Genomic DNA, 20,035 nt, shown 5'->3' on the forward strand with positions numbered 1-20,035 from the left:
AACTTTCAGCAACAAATGCTAAGCCATAAATTGCTTCACAATCTATACAAATCTAATATATAACATATGTTCTACTCTAGAAATGGTCTGTTTATGTGTGTGTGTGTGTGAATATATATATGTGTGTGTGTGTCTTAAAATTATTCCTGCTCAAATAATCTTTTAAAAATCAAGCAGTCAAGTTGCATATAAAAATCAATGCAATTGCCAAAATACTTCGAAAGAGACTTGGTAATAATATAAATGTGGAAAAATTAGTGATAAACTTTAATAAAGTGTATGAAACTCATGGGTAGTTGTAATTTAGACTTAGAGAATTCACCTTTTTGAGGTATGTTTTGTCCCTTAATTTTACCTTCCTCATTTAAAATTAAGAATCAAAAGTTTGAATGATCTTTATTTATCCCATTACTCTTCAATGTATGCTGAGCCATTCAATGATGGCTAAGCCATCAGCCATTTTATAAAAATATATCAATTTATTTCCTTACATGATCTGTAACATACATTTTATGCAAAAAGACCTACAGACAATAGATATTTTTATGTTATTTTATGGTCAATAGAATGATGTATCTATATGAACACTAGAGTAATTTTTTAGGCAAATATTCAAGTGGAGATATTTTGTTTGTTTTGTTCACTAAATAATCACAAACACCTAGAATACCAGTCATATCATACACATTCAGTAAATATTTGTGGAATTTTAAAAAACCTATATTTTTTTTTGTTTCTCTTGTGTTTTTCTTTATTAATATTATGACAATGTGATTTAATAACATTCATTTATTACTCTTGAATATGAGGACAAATGGTTCTATGTAGAATTAACTTTTATGAGCTCAAATGTTATTAACGTTATTAGTATAAACGTTCCATGCCCTTGTGTCTTAGGGACAAAAGCTAACTTTATAATACTTTGCATCCATTCAAGAAAAAAAGTGTATATTTTGGTGATTTGTTTGCTAGTACTAGCCACTGTAATAGAAAATTTCCAGTATTCACCTTACCAAATATAAAATATTTTATCAATAAATGTTGAATAAAAATGATCATATTTGAATAATCCCAGTGGAAGGAAAATAAAAGTAAATATAATTATTACAATTTAACATGAGTTTTAAAATTGACACATTTTATTAATAACAAAACGAAGCCATAAAATATCTAATAGTTTAATGAAATCAGTTGAAAATGTTGAGATACTTTAATGAATAAAGAATACTGCATAATAATTTCATTATAAAAAAGTATTAATTTCTTTTAGGGAAAAGAAATCAGAAAGATGTTAAAGATCATAATTGCTTTCAAATTAAATGGTGGAAGTAAAAATTAATTTACAATTTACATAAATACACATTATTTTTGAAAATCTTATTTAATATCTAAGGAAAATTGGACTTTAAAAATATTTAAACTCCCAATGACGTATATTTAATTTCCTATATTTTTGAAAGTATCTTTATTAAGAATCTTCAATAATAGTGATAAAGAAGGGCAGGAGCAATATGGTGGAGGAGTAGGAAGCAGAGTTCACCATCTTCCACAGAAACATTGAAAAAACATCTACAAGTGGAACGATTCATACAGAACAGCTACTGAGCACTGACAGAAGACCTCAGACATCTGAAAAGACAAGAAAACCTCCATGTAACTGGATTGGACAAAACAAAATAGAAAAAGAAGAAATCAGGACAGGGCCTGTGCCCCAGGGAGGAAGTTGTGAAGGAGGAAAGGTTCCCCTACCCTGTGAAGGCTCCTCACCAGCAGATAAATTAGACGGACAGAGGGTGAGTCTCGGAGTCTAAAAAAGGGGAGAACAGCAACCGGTTTGTGGAGGGCAAAGCCGAGAGTAACCTGCACAGACGGTCGGCACTGTCACCCTGTGCTTCCCAACCTAAGACACCCCACTGTTGGTGTGGGTGGCTGTCGGGGGCTGAAGCTCAGACTCCAAAGTTTAGTCCCAGGGAGAGAACCAGGGTTAGCTGCAGAAGCAACCTGAAGAGGTCGGCCCATGGCAACTGAGGGTGTACTAGGAAGAAGCCTGGGCCCACCAGAGAAGCAAAGCACCATTATTGGGAGGCGCACAAGGAGAGGGGCGGGACCACCATAAGAAATTCTACCATTGTGAGCACTCCCAGTCAACAGGACACCACCTACAGGAGCTCTGGGGGCAGGTGTGAGTTGCTGTCACCATCTTGGGCTCCAGAGGCGGGCACTGGATGCCTCTTCCAAACTTGTGGACAGACACCAGGTCCTACTCCCACTAACTGGAAGGGCATGGACAGCTCTGCCACTAGGAATTGCATCAGTGAGCCCCAGAACCTGCCCCTGCTGACCTTGAAGGGCACAGAGAGTTTCCACCATTAGGAAATCTGTCAGTGGGCCACAGGACCCACCCCTGCTTACGCGGAAGGGTGCAGAGAGCTCCTGCCACAAAGAATTCCACCAGTGGGTACCAGGACCTGCTCCACTGTCACGGGAGGGCATGGATAGCCCCCACAACTAGGAAATCTATCAGTGGGTACCAGGACCCGCCCTGCTGTCCTGGGAGGGCATGGATAGCTCCCTGCACTAGGAAATCCACCCAGGGGTGGGGCTGAAACCACAGCTGAATCTCAGGAGCCATGTGACTAAGGAAGAAGCACTGAAATCCTTCCTCGCACCTGCGTGAACCATGGAGTTACTCCTCCACTGATGGCTCCTAAATTCAGTGCCTGCAAAACATCTGTAAGGACAACAAGTGCCCCTGCAGCAGGGATGGGTTGGGCTTTAACAGCTTTGTGGGCATGTACATGCAGGGATCAGGCCAGGCCAAAGCCTAAGCTGCATCCATAGTTCCCACAGTGGGTCCAGGTGCATGACTACTGCAACCCTAGGACCTGACCTCAGTGGATCTGCTTTGGTGCCTGGTGAAAACAACACCTGAGTGACACCAGAGCCAAATGCCAGCACACCCACAGTTAAGGTGGGTCTGAGAGCAGTCCCAACAACAGTGTACTACGTGAGCCCTCACAATGGGTGAAAGGGAACACAACAGAGCACATTCACAGGAGAACAGCTGCAGAGGAGGAAGAGTCAGTGGCTTCTCTCACAGTGAGAATGCTCCAATCCCACCTACCTCACACTGAGGATCAGAAACAAAGCTCAGTAATAGATCTGGGACCTCTACTCCAACAGCTAGGAAGCAGACCCCCTGCCCCCACCAACAGTGCAGTGACAACCACAGAGCAAAAGTGAGGCCCCACACAATATCCAGGGCAGGCTCTTGTCACTACAACATCAGGTCAACTCCTTATCAAGGGGTAACAGCACAAGCCTCTGGACCAACCTGACCCATCAGGGGGCAGATGCCAAAAGCAAGAGGATTTACAGTCCTGTAGCCTGGGCAAGGGAGACCACACAGTAAGTTTCACAAAATGAGATGACAAAGAAATGTTGCAGATGAAAGAGCAAGATAAAACCCTATAAGAACAACTAAATGAAGAGGAGATAGGCACCCTACCTGAAAAATAATTCAGAGTAATGATAATAAAGATGATCCAAGACCTCAAAAAGAGAATGGAGGCATGGATCGAGAAGATACAAGAAATAGTTAACAAAGACCTAGAGGAACTAAAGGACAAGCAAACATAGATAAACAATAAAATAACTGAAATGAAAAATACACTAGAATTAATTAATAGCAGAATAATAACCGAGGCCAAAGGACAGATAAGTGAGCTGGAAGACAGAATGGAGGAAATCGCTGCTGTGGAACAGAATAAAGAAAAAAGAATGAAAAGAAATTAAGATAGCCTCAGATACCTCTGGGACAACATTAAACACACCAACATTTGAATTATAGGGGTCCCAGAAGCAAAAGAGAAGGAGAAAGGGCCTGAGAAAATAGTTAAAAAAATTAAAGCTAAAAACTTCCATAACATGGGAAAGGAAATAGTCACCCAAGTCCAGGAAGCACAGAGAGTCCCAAACAAGATAAATCCAAAGAGTAACATGCCAAACCAAATACTAATCAAACTAACAAAAATTAAATACAAAGAAAAAATATTAGGGACTTCCCTCATGGCACAGTGGTTAAGAATCCACCTGCCAATGCATGGGACATGGGTTTGAGCCCTGGTCCGGGAAGATCCTACATGCCACGGAACAACTGAGCCCATGTGCCACAGCTACTGAGCCTGTGCTCTAGAGCCTGTGAGCCACAACTACTGAACCCATATGCCACAACTGAAGCCCATGTGCCTAGAGCCCATGCTCTGCAACAAGAGAAGCCACTGCAATGGGAAACCCATGAACTGCAATGAAGAGTAGCCCCCACTCACCACAACTAGTGAAAGCCCATGTGCAGCAACAAAGACCCAACACAGCCATAAAGAAAGAAAGAAAGAGAGAGAGAGAGAGAGAGAGAGAGAGAGAGAGAGAGAGAGAGAGAGAGAGAGAGAGAGAGAGAGAAAGAAAGAAAGAAAGAAAGTAAGAAAGAAAGAAAGAAAGAAAGAAAAAAGAAAGAAAGAAAGAAAAAAGAAAGAAAGAAAGAAAGAAAGAAAGAAAGAAAGAAAGAAAGAAAGAAAGAAAGAAAGAAGAAAAAATATTAAAAGCAGTAAGGGGAAAAAAAGCAACAAATAACATACAAGGGAATCTCCATAACACTATCAGCTGAAATACTTATAGTAACCATCTTTGGAAGGTAGGCTTTGAGTCAGGATAGTAGCTTACCACACCTAGAGAAAGAACTTCTGACAAAGAAAAAACATGTTCTTCCAAAATTATTTTTGTCTTAAAATTTTAAGATGATTGCTTAAAATGTAACATGATTTGGCAAGAAAATGATTATATGATATATGATTATAAAGTTACTAGTGATTTAATATTATCACATATTAACAAATTACTTTTATGTTTCATACTTAGAAATTTCCTCTTATTATAAATATTTATGTTAACAGAATAAAAAGAAACTACCTGAAAAAGTACTTGTAAACTTCAAATCCAAGGTCATTGGAGACTCTGCTTCCTTTCTGTATATGACAATGGCTATTGACTTTGTTTAACAAAAACACATTAAGATTAATTTATCTGATGTTCTTAGTGAATAAATATTGATTATTATGACATGATAAGACATTTCTCTCTGTGTGTTTTTAAAAACACATCTTGCCTCATGAACTGGTCTAAGAGATTAGAAACAAAGGTATACTTTAACAGTGGCTCTTCCAAGAAAAACTTACTGTGTTCCCAGCTGTCATTTCAGAACATAATTTTGTTAAACGGGAATTAAGGAATCACAAGGAATGCTCTAGAGAGCTGGTAGAACACTAGACGCAGTAGAGCCACTGTCCTTGTTAACACCTGGATCTTCTGGGAAATTTAAATAGAGCAATAAAAAACATGATCATTTTAAGATTGAAAGAGTTAGTGACCTAGTCCACGATTATTTATATAAATATTATGACCAGTTAGGAGCAGTTAGATGAGTTTCTCAGTGGCCTACATGCAGCAGCCTCCTAGACCAGGCCAAACACTCTGACCCTTCCAGGGGATTCACTCCTGTCTCCATTCACATTATGTCAATGGTTTAATATATGTGGAAGATATATAAGAACCCATAAGTGGTTTAATTTATGTAGAAAATATTTACTTATCGATAGAATGAAAATACAGCCTTTATTCCCTGATTCCACACACACACACACAAAATGAATAAACAAATAAGTAGAAAAAGAAGAAACAAAAGAAAAAAGACCCATCTGATTACCTGAGGAGGAAAGGGAGTAGTGATCAAATCAATAATATTAAATTCTAAAATGCCAAACACATCTCAGAGGGCTTGCTTTCATAGTTAATGACATTTGAGAATACCACATTTGTTTCTTGAAATTATTATTGGATTCATGGATCCCAACAGGCTGATGACAAGAGGCTATCTGAAACTGGAGTTCACACTTTTCTGAGCATTGTTACACCGTCTTAGCCCTTCCTGCCCGCTGCTTTCTTGGTTACAACACTTGTGGCTGAGTTCTTATTTCACCCTTCTTGCTACTAATTCTGTTGCAAAGGTAGCTTATTAACCTGCGATAAAATCATTATGGTTAACCATAAGACGAAACAGCTCTCCTATCAAGGAACTGCAACCTACAGATAAACAAAGTATTCAATAATCATTAAGGTCATGGCAATTATGACTTACATTAGGTCTTACATTATGACTCTAACCAGTGCTCTTCTAACTGTGATGTGCTAGAATTCCTCTTGGAAATTGTTAGGAAATAATTATGTTTAAAAAAGGGGGAAAAAAGAGGCAGAAACACTATAATATGTGGTATTTGCTAAATAACTCTGAAAATAAGCTTTAGATTCAGATTATATATATAATGTAAAATGTATTTGAAATATACTATATGCATTTATTGTTATATATGCTAGATATATCTATAATTATATGCAATATATTGTATCTATCTACCTATCCATCTATCATCTATCTACCTAGTGTTACACATAAATACTTTCTGTTTAAAAACTAAAGAAAACCTCCACCTAATTTTACAGAATTAAGTTAAAAATCCTAATAAATTTAAAATATCAAGAACAAAAAGTTTTACGTAATATAAAATAGTCAAAATAACTGTAAAACCATATTTGAAATATCTTAACAATTTGTCATATTCATTAGTTTATTTTACTTTACCAAGTGATAAAATGATCTATTGCAAGGAGTTATTGAAAGTATCTAAAACAATAGGCAAATATTACATTGTTTGCTTGGTACTTGCTTCTACTTCTGCTGTGTAAAAGCCTGGCTTACTTTTCTATGGTTAGAGATGCTTATTTCCCTTGGGGTCACTATGCTGTAAATGAGTTCCGTATTCATGGTCTGAAAACTTTCAGCCACACTGATTTTCATATATCCTGAGGCTGCAAACACCTCGTGACTGTTGGCTGCATTCTTCAGTCAAAGTGATGATATTTACTGTCGCTACTGCCTGGCACCATCAAGCTCAGTGAGCATGAAAGCTGTCCATATCCAACCTGAAAATCACCTGTAGAGCCAGGGTAGATCTCCTTATTCCATGCATGTACAACTCAAACTACGTGTTAGAACGTCAGTTATAAGCGATTAACATTGGTTATACTGTTAACCTCCGGGCTTTCTCCTTTAGCATCTCTATTATGAGGGTAAAGTTAATGACTATTGGTCACTGCTATTTGTACAGCATCATTTTGGTGTCAACTAGACTATCTAGCTACTTAATAATATACAGAGAAAAGAGAATATATATATATATATATATATATATATATATATAAATGAATTCATATATTAAAAGGGAATATTCAACATACCTGATTTGAAAGTTACCTTAACAAAATTCTCAGATTGTTTTCATGGTATATTTCAGAAAATATATTTCTGAATGTATTAATTTACCAGACGTTTTTAACTGATTTTTTTGCTACATTTGTGAATACTAGACAAAGAGTCAGGAGACATGAGTTCTAATTCTGTGTATTTTTTTGTGTTTTTTTTGCGGTACGCGGGCCTCTCACTGCTGTGGCCTCTCCCGTTGCGGAGCACAGGCTCCGGACACGCAGGCTCAGCGGTCATGGCTCACGGGCCCAGCCGCTCCGCAGCATGTGGGATCTTCCTGGACCGGGGTAAAGAACCCGTAACTCCTGTATCGGCAGGTGGACTCTCAACCACTGCGCCACCAGGGAAGCCCTCTAATTCTGTTTTGCCGTCAACTAGTTACAGCAGTTTGAGCAATTAGCCTCTACGGGTTCAGATTTCTCATTATAAAATGGAATAAGTTGAATGGATCAGTGGTTTTCAGTCTGCGTTTTGAGACTCTGATGTGGGTGAATGCTGTCCTTAGGGGCTGGTGTGGAGAGAGAGGCTAGGACAGCTAAACCAGCAGGGCTCTGGGCTCCCCGCCCTGCTCAGTAAGAGCACAACTGCTTTTCACTGCTTTATTTATTTACACACCCTAGGGAAATGTGATTGTATGAGAGTTTCTTATTTACAATTAACAAACAAAAATCTTTAAAATAACTGAGCCAAATAATCTAATGTTTAAGACAGTTTGGAGCAATAAAAGATGTAAAGTGCTGTGGGCTTTCTAATGTGCTAGAAAACTGAGCGTGAGAAAAGGAATTACGTATCATCCTTCTGCAATGTATCTTAGAAAAAGCCTGATGGGGCAAAATGATTTTTAGTTCATGGTGTGCTTGTATTATTGTCATTTGGCTTTCAGACCAAAAAGTAATTGTCCCAAACATCTAAACTATCTGTAGCAGAATTGCATTCATATTCTGACACCTTTATGTTGGTGACAGTTCCTCAGAAGTTTATGTTTTTTGTATTCTTAAGTACTATCTATGCCCTGGGGATAAAGTTTTGTGTAATAGATTATATCTCCAGTTGTCAAATTGAGTCAGTATGGAAAGCAGTATTGAAGATATAAGAATGTGCTGGAACAGTACACCTCAATGGCAGGTAAACTCTTTTCCCATCATAGCTATGTTATCAGTGAGGAATAAAATTCTGGTGCTGGTAGCCTAAGCTCTTTTATTCTAATTTTAAACTCTTTCTTTAAAAACAAACAAACAAAAAGCATTGTTAAAGGTAGGGGAACCCTTTGGAAAGGATCACAAATAGTTTCTGAAGGTAGGACATGCAATAAGAGAGCTACATTATCACAAATGGATTGCTAATAGAGACTACAGATCCAAAATAGCAGAGTAGACAAAGAGCTGAGATTATTTTGAAGAATATAATATGAATTTTATGAGTAGATTGACTAGAATATAGCAAATAAAAGTGGAAATTTGCGCTTAATGTCATTTTCTCATTTAGAATAGGCACTAAAATGCTAATTTGCTCTTTTATCACTAGCAAAAAGTATCTTTACATGAAAACAGTGACTAAATTTCTTAGCGGCTTATATTTCCTTTAGAAAGTGTTTTAAAAGGTCAGCATAGTTTCATTTATGCTCTATTAATATCCACATCTAATGTGTGGCTTTTCATATTCTTCACATATTTATATTAGATTTTCCCAAGTTAAAGAAATTGTGTTTTTCTAAAACAGTTCTGCCTTGAAACTATCACTCAATTTAACATATATTTCCATTGCTTTATTTCAGAATATGTTCAATCAGATTCAACATTTATAACTTTTTATAGAAATTGTTTTTAAATATTACATTAACTTTCTGTCAGAATAATACATATTATTTCATTTTAGATTTAAAGAACCAAGATAAATCATTTTCTCCAACTGAAAGAAATAATGTTAACATAATTTTGCTTGTTTGTTTTTAAGAATAAAGATGACCGTATTCATGTCTAACCCTGAGTATCACTTTATCCAGTATTTGGAAGTCTTCATGTCTATGGTTAATTCTATAAGTCTTTAAAGATTAGACTAAGTACTTAAAATAATATTAAAAGGAAACGGACAGTAAGTCAACAGGCAGAGCCCTTTATTCTTACAAGAACTGAACTCATTATGGATTTTCAATTTTTTTCATTTTATTAGTGAAAAACTAAATCTTTGTCCTTCTTCCTAGGATCATATGAGTAATGAATTAGAAAAAGACAACAATATAAGTGTTTTTTAAATTTTTATTCTTTTAGTGTGTATCTAAATTTTCAGGAATCGAAAAGTAAGTTTCATAAAGTAAGATGAATTTTGTGGCTAAGACAATCAAATATAATTACCTCAATATGTAAACACTTCATAATGGAGTCAGTCTAATTCTTCTTTCATTGGGATTTTCAATCCTCATTTATAGAACTAGTTTTAGTTGATTGTAAGGAAGGGCTATTTAAAGGAATTCTAAAATATAATTTTTCTTGTTAGGAAAATGAGATGACTGAATATCTAGAAATTATAAATAAAATATTTTCTGGACTACATATTAACAATTAATATCATATATATTCCATGATTTAACACCCATTCTTTCAGTCAAATATAAGATAGTATTCAAGACAGTGATAATTGGTGGACAAAACAGATTTGACTTTATATTTTACAAGTTAGAAAAATACACAATAAAATAAGTAAGTTATTTTAAAATATGGTAAGTACCAAGCATAAGGTGGAACACGTATGTAACTAGTATACATAAAAAGTGTCATGAACAATAAAACAGTAATTGTGAGAAAGGGAAGTATACTGGAGGAAATGATCAAAGCTTCAGGTAGAATGTGGCATTTATTTTGACCTGGAGGGAGGAACCAAATTTCAAAAGTTGGGGCAGAGGTCACGGGAAGTAAGTGAAGATATTCCAGATGGAAGAATGCCAGAGAAGCAGGAATCCAATGCACAAGAGTAGTTTAGATTACCTGGAAAGGTCACAGGTAAGAGAACATTTTAGTTAAGCTACTGGTGTCTGACTGTGAGTCAGATATCATATGAAGTCCTATCCTAAGGACTCATTTAATCCTCCACCCTCATCAGTCAGGTACCATTATTTCTGATGTTCCTTGAGATTAAGTAGCAGGCTTATTATTATTTAGCTAATAATTCATGGAGCTTGATTTTAAATCCTGGCTGTCTCTCATCAAATCCCTGCAATCTTACATACTGCAGTAAATCCTCAAGCTTTGTTTTTTCTTAAAAGGAGTTTTTCTTCTTCCCCAGTTGAAGGATATGTTTCATAGGGGTGGACTTTTAGGTTGGCAATTAATTTCTCTCAGTCCATTATCATATTGTTCTACCGGGTTCTTGCTTCCACTGTTGGGAAGTAAATTGTCAGACCTGATGTCCCTTTGAAAGTCAGTGTCTTTGTTCTTTGGCTGCTTTTAAGATTTACTCTTTCTTTCATTATCAGCAGTTTTACCCTAGATAGTGTTTTCTTTGTGCTTAATCCAGCATAGGTCTGGAGATCTTTCTAAATCTGTGGTTACTGTCTTCTGTTATCTTTGGACAATTCTCAGGCAGTAATTTTTTTCAAATAATGCTCTTATCCAGTTTCTCCTCTCCCTCTTTAATATTTCAATTGTTTTTATTATTTCCCATATTTGACAGTTTTTTTTCTGACTTCTTTATTCTTTTGTCTTTATGTACTTCAGTCTGGATATTTACTACTAATCCTCTGCTAAGATTTTATTAAAATAATGGAATAAATGATTAAATTTCAATTATTATTATTTCCAAATCACAGTATTTTTTTGACTTTTTTATAGCAGGTTTCTAGTGAAATTCTCTATTTTGTCTTCTATATTCTCACATATATTAATCATAGTCATTTAAAAATATCCAGTAACACAATATCTGAATAATCTCTTCCTACTGTCTGATTTTCTCTTGAACTTTGGTCATCAACATTCTTTAATTTTTTATTGAATACCAGACATTTTGTTATCAAATATTGAAAAATTTCCTCTAATGTTAACTTCCTCCAAAGAGCACTTCATTTCTCTGGCAGGACAACAGAACACAGATCGATGACCTCAACTAAAATGTAGAGTGGGGTTTTAGAATGATCTGGGCTGGGAGTTTGGCTGGTTTGTTTTACTTCTAGACCTTGGGGTTTCCATGAAAGCAAAAAGTGTTTCGCAGGACCATTGCATCTTACAGGCCCTAAACTCCAACCTCAACCTTTCCTGGAACACAAGACTACTGAATCTTTGCTATTCACTTTAGCTGCTTTCTGCTTACATTGGGTAGTTTCACCCTAGGCAACAAATGTCTCCAAATGATTGCTCCTCAACATTTGGGATCATTTGTTTGTTCTTCTCTTCATGGACCTCTCTCCTCAACAGAGTTGAATACATATATTTGTGTGTGTGTGTGTGTGTATATATATATATATATATATACATTGGAAAATTGTTGCAAGCTCCAGGAAAATTGTTGCAAGGAAATTTGTTGCAGGAAAATTGTTGCAAGCTCCAGCTGCTTCTATTTACCTGAATTTAAGAAAGCAAATGTCCTGGCATTAAAATCAAGGGCAAGAGTGATCTTACTTTAGTTTGCTTCCCTTCTCTCCAGAATTTATGAGATGCAATCTGTTTTGGCTGTTCTTTTCAGAATTCAATCATTGTTCTATGTATTTTACTCAGTTTCTCTAGTTGTTTTTGGCAAAATGAAGTTTGGCAGGATTTTTTGTTGTTGTTTGCTTGTTTGTTTGGTAAATAGCTTTTATTAATATAAGGACATTCTTGAAAAGTTCTCATTTGATAAGAGAATTTTTATGAATGTGTGTTGAATTATATAATGTTTTTTTCTGAATCTGAGATGGTCAAACCATTTTTTCCTTCTTTAATAGAGTTTCATCTATTGAAGCATACTTTTATTTCTGTAAGACAAAAACAAATTACCTGCTCATAATAGAACAAATCTTGAAGACACTCTTAGATTCAATTACTTAAAATTATTTTTTTCAATTTTACTTTTTTTGATCACATAAGATTGACTGAGTTTGCATTTCTTGTTATATGCTTGCCAGATTTTGGTATCTAGACTTTACTAGTTTCAAAATTTAAGTTGGGTAGTTCCCCTGCTTTTCTGTTTTCTGCACCTATATGACATAAGAGAAGAATTAAAGATTTGGAAGCAATTTTATTTGTCTTTGTAAGCATACTGTCAATCTCCCTTTTTGGTGCATTTAAAAATGTTTACTTATTTAGTAAGATTTTCCACTATTTCTTGATCAATTTTCCTAATTTATTATCTGAAATTTGTCCATATTGTTTAAGTTTGTGTTTGTAATCGATACATTGCTGGATTCTCTCTCTCCTCCTCTTTCATCTTTGTTTTCCTAGTCTGATAATCTTTATCCTTCAGTACGTTCATACAAAGAAGTAATGTAAAATAATAATAATAAATAATACTAATGAAAAATTGTTCATAAAAGAAATAATGAAAAGTAAATACTTTTAAATAATAAAATAAAAATAACGAAATAATGAAAATTGTTCATACAGTAATTTCCTTACATATGAACCTTCAAGTTTCAAACTTTCAAAGATGTGGACATGCATTTGCATGTCCAGTTGCGTAAGTTAGTTCATGTGTCTGGCGTACTTTGTCACGTGCATGGATCCTCTACAATTGGTTGTGCTTTTGTGTACTTTACTGTATACTTTACTGTGTAGGGTACAGTAGTACACTATCTTTATTTCAAGCCCAGGATGTACAGATGCAAGTGTAAAAGCAGCAGTGATGTAGCTGGTACTGCTAAGAAGTGCCAGCTGTTGTGCTGTACTACTATACTTTTCACGGTACTGTACTGTAAGACTAAAAATGTTTTCTTTATTTTTGTGTTTGTTTTTTATGTATTATTTGTGTAAAAGGTATTATAAACTTATTACAGTACAGTACTATATAGCCGACTGTGTTAGTTGGGTACCTAGGCTAACTTTGTTGGACTTAACAAACACACTCTCAGAACAGAACTCATTCATATGTAGGGGTCTTACTATACAAAGAAATAATGTAGATATGGATAATTATGTTCAAGTGCAGTACTTGTTGTGTGTTGTACTTTGACCTTGTCAGATCTAGTCTGGCAAGCCTGGAAGGAATGGTTGTTATTGATTAGTGGTAATTATTGGTCACTAGGTCAAACATGTCATTACTAGGCCAAGCCAAATCATTACTGCATGCAATGCTCAAAATAAGCATATGAAGTGGACATTATTGGTACTTTATGTATAAATGCACCTGAGGCTTAGATAACTTATATAGTTTACTTAGATAAATTAAGTAGGTTAGCAGATGTGTTAGGCAGAATTATAAAATGGCCCCAAGATCTCCACCTCCTAGTGAACATGTCCTGTAAAACCTACTCTCCTTGAGCATAAGTAAGACCTGTGAAAATAGTGGGATAGTACTACCATTTATGTTACTTTATATGGAAAAAGAGATTTTACAGGTGTAACTAAGGTCCCTAATCAGCTGACTTTGATTTATCAAATGTAAGATTATCTCGGGTGTGCCTGACCTAATTAGATGGGTCTTTAAAGGAGACAAGACACAGAAGCAGGTGCTCCCCTGTTGGTCTTGAAGGAACAAGCCACCCCACTGTGCTTTGAGAAGACAAGGCCATGTGCCAAGGATGTGACACCATCTGGATCTGAGAGCCATCCATGCCTGGCAACTAGCAAGTGACCAGACCCAAGTCCTAGGGCCACAATGCAATAAATTTTACTGACAGCCACTGTTTGGAAAAGGACCCCAAGCCTCAGATGAGATCATAACCCCAGTCAATACCTCGTTTTAGCCCAGTGAGATTTTAAGCAAAGGACTTGACTCACCTGTGTCTGGACATATGAACCACAGAAAATGTGAGACAGCAAATTTATGTTTAAAGCTGCTAAATTTGTGGTAATTTTCTACACAGCAATAGAAATTCAATACCCCATACATGTATGGATATTTAATAAGCCACAAAGCTGGTGTTCAAATGTCATCTCTCAGACTTCAAAATTTATATTCAGAATTATGCTAACCTTCTTACGTTTGTATATTTGTCACTGATCACAAGGATTTAAAATATCTAGCTCATGGCCTGAAAAACTAAACTGCTACTACATAGTTACATGCAGAATATTATATAGAGTGTGTTATATATGTAGTTATTATACCTACCAAACTTGACCACTTTGCCTTCTGTCTCACTGGCTGTGTAGTTCACTGAGTTGGATCTGTGTCATCTTTTATCATCTTCTGTCTTTCCTGTCTCCTACTCACTATGTATTTTCAAACTATGAAAACTTTTTTATCTGAATTTGGCAGGAAGACAAATGTCTACTTTGCATTAAGAGGTAAAAACAATGTGACACCAACCTCACAAATTATACAAACTTTTACTCGTTTTAGTAAACATATTTAAATACATTTTCCTCCTCAGGAAAAGTAACTCAAAATATTATTATATGATTATGGAATGCCAAGGTAATATGGCTTAAAAGTAGTGTGTCAGCTTTATTATTTTAAGTTACTGGAATTAATTAACTTTATAGTGTTGATTGAGAAAGTGCTTTGCACTAAGAATATCTAAGTTTAGAATAATGCTTCTGAATCAAGTAAGAAACAGATGAATAGAAATACTTGAACTATGGGTTAATTCTACTTAATATTCTGCTCTCTGCAACATTTATATTTTTTTCATGTTTAATATTAGAAAAATGTCTATTTCCTTGATCACTTTGTTTCTGTTTCATACAGATTCCATCATATCTGGAGATCACTGCTTTGGTACCTCACACTTTAGTGATAATTAGATCATTAAATGCATGGCAATTTTCTACTCATTATTAAATCATCAAGAATACCAATAAGAAATATATGGCTTTAATGGCAAAGAAATTTGTTTGGCTTTTTTGCTCACTCACTGAATTTGTTTCAAATTACTACTGATATGTCAAAATAAAAACCAGCAGTATACTCATGCATTTGTCTTAACAGAAACAATTAACACCCCTTTGAAGGTGAATTGCCAGAAATAACTAAAGGGCACTTCACTTGGTCCATGGGTTACGGACATCCATCCTGCATCCTGATCTGCCCTTCTGTCTTTCACTAGGTTGGGTCATGGTCCCCCATTCACTACAGCAGATGCTTAGTCTTGCCTGTTATAGAATTGCTTTCATTTCAAATAGCATATGCATTAAACAAAATATGATCATTACCTTCAATTTTCATGTAAGTCCTCTTTGTAACGCTTACACAAAAGAGAAGGAAAAAGAAATAAGCTAAATGCAATCAATGAAAACTTTCTGAATACTGCCAAACTCTGAGGAAGTTCACAATGATAGAGGCAGAACACAGGAAAAAATTGCTGCTGAAATCCAGCAAACCATAAGCATTGAGAGTGAGAACTCTGAGTGGAGAATGAACACATGTTCAGCAGTAAAATCTGGTCTTCGTATGGCCACTCTCATCCCTCTGCTTCTCACAAGCAGCTGAAAACTAAAGCTGGGACCTCAGTGGAGCTACTCATACATTTGGATTATTGTAACCTAAATGCATCTACATTGAGCATGAATGTATGTGTTTCTCTGGTGAAAAAATTTAGTTGACTGGAATGTTTGAACTCTACGAACTTTCTGTCTACCTATAGTAAAGGTATAGAATCTTCGTGAAGTCTGTTTTGTGTACTAACTTCATATTTTACATTATTTTTCCTATCATTGTTTCCATTGTTCAATCAACAGGTATTAAGCGTCCACTGGTGCCAGGCCTTCTCAAGGTACTGGAATGTATTACACCAGAACATGTTTTCCCATCTCAGAGAGCTCCTGCTCTTGTGTGTTCACAGAACTATGTAGACTCAACTCCATTCCCAAGTGAAACGTTGGGCTGGCATCACCTGACACAGCTCTGTCCATTAGAAATGTAACAAAATCTATGTGTGTTCAGTAAATTTTCTAGCAGCCACATTAAAAAAAAGTCCAAAGAAACAGATGAAATTAATTTTAATAATACAATCGTGTGTTTAACTCTTTATATCCAAATTATTACCATTACAACATGTAATAAAATTATTAGTGAGATACTTTATATATATTTTTTTTAATATTAACTTTTCCAAATCCAGTGTGTATTTTATACTTACAGCCTCATTTGGGACCAGGCACATTTCAATGCTCTATAACCACAGGTGGTCAGTGGCTACTGGTACTGAACAGAGAAGATCAAGATAACACCTAACATTGATGCTACAATTTTTCATATTTCTAAATCTAGAATTGCTAAACATTAGAGCCCAAATTCTAACTTTTTGAAAAGAGCTCTAGTCTTCAACATTATTTTTAATGTATAAATTACTGTCCCACCATAATTTGAGGTGTCTTTTGGGTTGTTTTTCTATTTGCCCAATCAGGAAAAGCAATTTTGCTTCCAGTATTTTGAATATTGTTATAGACCAATTCGATTCTTCAGAAAAATAATATGCAAAGTTTTACAATTTCAATAAATGAACAATACTACACTTACATAAGTTAATTATTTGTAAGTAACATCACAAAGCTGTCAGGTTTATTTTGTTGTAGTTATTTTTTTAACTCATGAGCTAGTTGCCAAGTACCACATTTAGTTATTTAGTTTTACACAATCACTAGTCTTCATATTACTAATACACTACTTTTATATTAACATTTAAGAAGACCAATAGCTCTGTGTTGTGAGCTTGACACATAAATATTAACTTTTATTGAATTAGATACTAAAGAATACCATTCACATAGTTTTTAAACTGCGGTAAAGTAATTTTTGACAAGTATTGACATTCTATAAAAATTGAAAAAAATCATAAATTGACAGAGATCAAAATAACCAAGAGTAATAAGAAATGACCTAAAGGTTGTATAATTTTCATATTCCCTTAGAACCACGAATGCCTTTCTGGTTGGGAAGGATATTTTTGTGAACAAGAATTCAATGACTGCAAAAAGAATCCCTGTAAGAACAATTCCACCTGTACTGACCTTGACAATGGCTACCGGTGAGTAATATATTCATTGTTTCTTTACAAAATTACTTGGAATTCACGATGTCTTTGGGATATATCCAGACATTGTTTTCACTTTACATCAATTAATTAAAATAATGGTATTAAGGTGAAGAGCCATTTCCTGAAAAGATAGTGTCATGTTCATTTAAAATTTGCAAATACCAAAGTGCAGATATCCAGTCAAAAAAGGAATAAACAAATTTTAACTGGGAAATGCAATGTCCAGATGTGGCTCATCTTACGAATACCCTTATTTCTTCAAAACACGCTTTTGCCATTTCAGCATTGTTTCGGGTCATTCCATGCAAAATCAGTGCCACAATACGTGTCCTTAGTGGGTCTATTAAATTAAATTCAAATTGTTTCTTATAAATTAATCATGAGTTTGGATTATTTTAGTCAAATTATTGGTAAATTTTACAACATTTACTATCCACATGTTCCATACTACAATTATATTTTATATATATATATATATATATATATATATATATATATATATATATATATATATATATATATATTTTAAACATCTTTATTGGGGTATAATTGCTTTACAATGGTGTGTTAGTTTCTGCTTTATAACAAAGTGAATCAGTTATACATATACATGTGTTCCCATATCTCTTCCCTCTTGCATCTCTCTCCCTCCAACCCTCCCTATCCCAACCCTCCAGGTGGTCACAAAGCACCGAGCCGATATCCCTGTGCCATGCGGCTGCTTCCTACTAGCTATCTACCTTACGTTTGTTAGTGTATATATGTCCATGACTCTCTCTCGCCCTGTCATGGCTCACCCTTCCCCCTCCCCATATCCTCAAGTCCGTTCTCCAGTACATCTGTATATTTATTCCTGTCTTACCCCTAGGTTCTTCATGACATTTTTTTTTCTTTTCTTAACTTCTATATATATGTGTTAGTATACGGTATTTGTCTTTTTCTTTCTGACTTACTTCACTCTGTATGACAGACTCTAGGGCTACCCACCTCGTTACAAGCAGCTCCATTTCGTTTCTTTTTATGGCTGAGTAATATTCCATTGTATATATGTGCCACATCTTCTTTATCCATTCATCCGATGATGGGCACTTAGGTTGTTTCCATCTCCGGGCTATTGTAAATAGAGCTGCAATGAACATTTTGGTACATGACTCTTTTTGAATTTTGGTTTTCTCAGGGTATATACCCAGTAGTGGGATTGCTGGGTCATATGGTAGTTCTATTCGTAGATTTTTAAGGAATCTCCATACTGTTCTCAATAGTGGCTGAACCAATTCACATTCCCACTAGCAGTGCAAGAGTGCTCCCTTTTCTCCACACTCTCTCCAGCATTTATTGTTTCTAGAGTTTTTGATGATGGCCATTCTCACTGGTGTGAGATGATATCTCATTGTAGTTTTGATTTGTATTTCTCTAATGATTAATGATGTTGAGCATTCTTTCATGTGTTTGTTGGCAGTCTGTATATCTTCTTTGGAGAAATGTCTATTTAGGTCTTCTGCCCATTTTTGGATTATATTGTTTGTTTTTTTGTTATTGAGCTGCATGAGCTGCTTGTAAATTTTGGAGATTAATCCTTTGTCAGTTGCTTCATTTGCAAATATTGTCTCCCATTCTGAGGGTTGTCTTTTGGTCTTGTTTATGGTTTCCTTTGTTGTGCAAAAGCTTTGAAGTTTCATTAGGTAACATTTGTTTATTTTTGTTTTTATTTCCATTTCTCTAGGAGGTGGGTCAGAAAGGATCTTGTTGTGATTTATGTCATAGAGTGTTCTGCCTATGTTTTCCTCTAAGAGTTTTATCGTGTCTGGCCTTACATTTAGGTCTTTAATCCATTTTGAGGTTATTTTTGTGTATGGTGTTAGGGAGTGATCTAATCTCATACTTTTACATGTATCTGTCCAGTTTTCCCAGCACCACTTATTGAAGAGGCTGTCCTTTCTCCACTGTACATTCCTGCCACCGTTATCAAAGATAAGGTGTCCATATGTGCGTGGGTTTATCTCTGGGCTTTCTATCCTCTTCCATTGATCTATATTTCTGTTTTTGTGCCAGTACCATACTGTCTTGATTACTGTAGCTTTGTAGTATAGTCTGAAGTCAGGGAGCCTGATTCCCCCAGCTCCGTTTTTCGTTCTCAAGATTGCTTTGGCTATTCGGGGTCTTCTGTGTTTCCATACAAATTGCGAATATTTTTGTTCTAGTTCTGTGAAAAATGCCAGTGGTAGTTTGATAGGGATTGCATTGAATCTATAGATTGCTTTGGGTAGTAGAGTCATTTTCACAATGTTGATTCTTCCAATCCAAGAACATGGTATATCTCTCCATCTATTTGTATCATCTTTAATTTCTTTCATCACTGTCTTATAATTTTCTGCATACAGGTCTTTTGTCTCCTTAGGTAGGTTTATTCCTAACTATTTTATTCTTTTTGTTGCAATGGTAAATGGGAGTGTATTCTTGATTTCACTTTCAGATTTTTCATCATTAGTATATAGAAATGCCACAGATTTCTGTGCATTAATTTTGTATCCTGCTACTTTACCAAATTCATTGATTAGCTCTAG

Source organism: Leucopleurus acutus (genome assembly GCF_964270905.1).
Source record: "Leucopleurus acutus genome assembly, chromosome: 15".
Classification (NCBI taxonomy): Eukaryota; Metazoa; Chordata; class Mammalia; order Artiodactyla; family Delphinidae; genus Leucopleurus; species Leucopleurus acutus.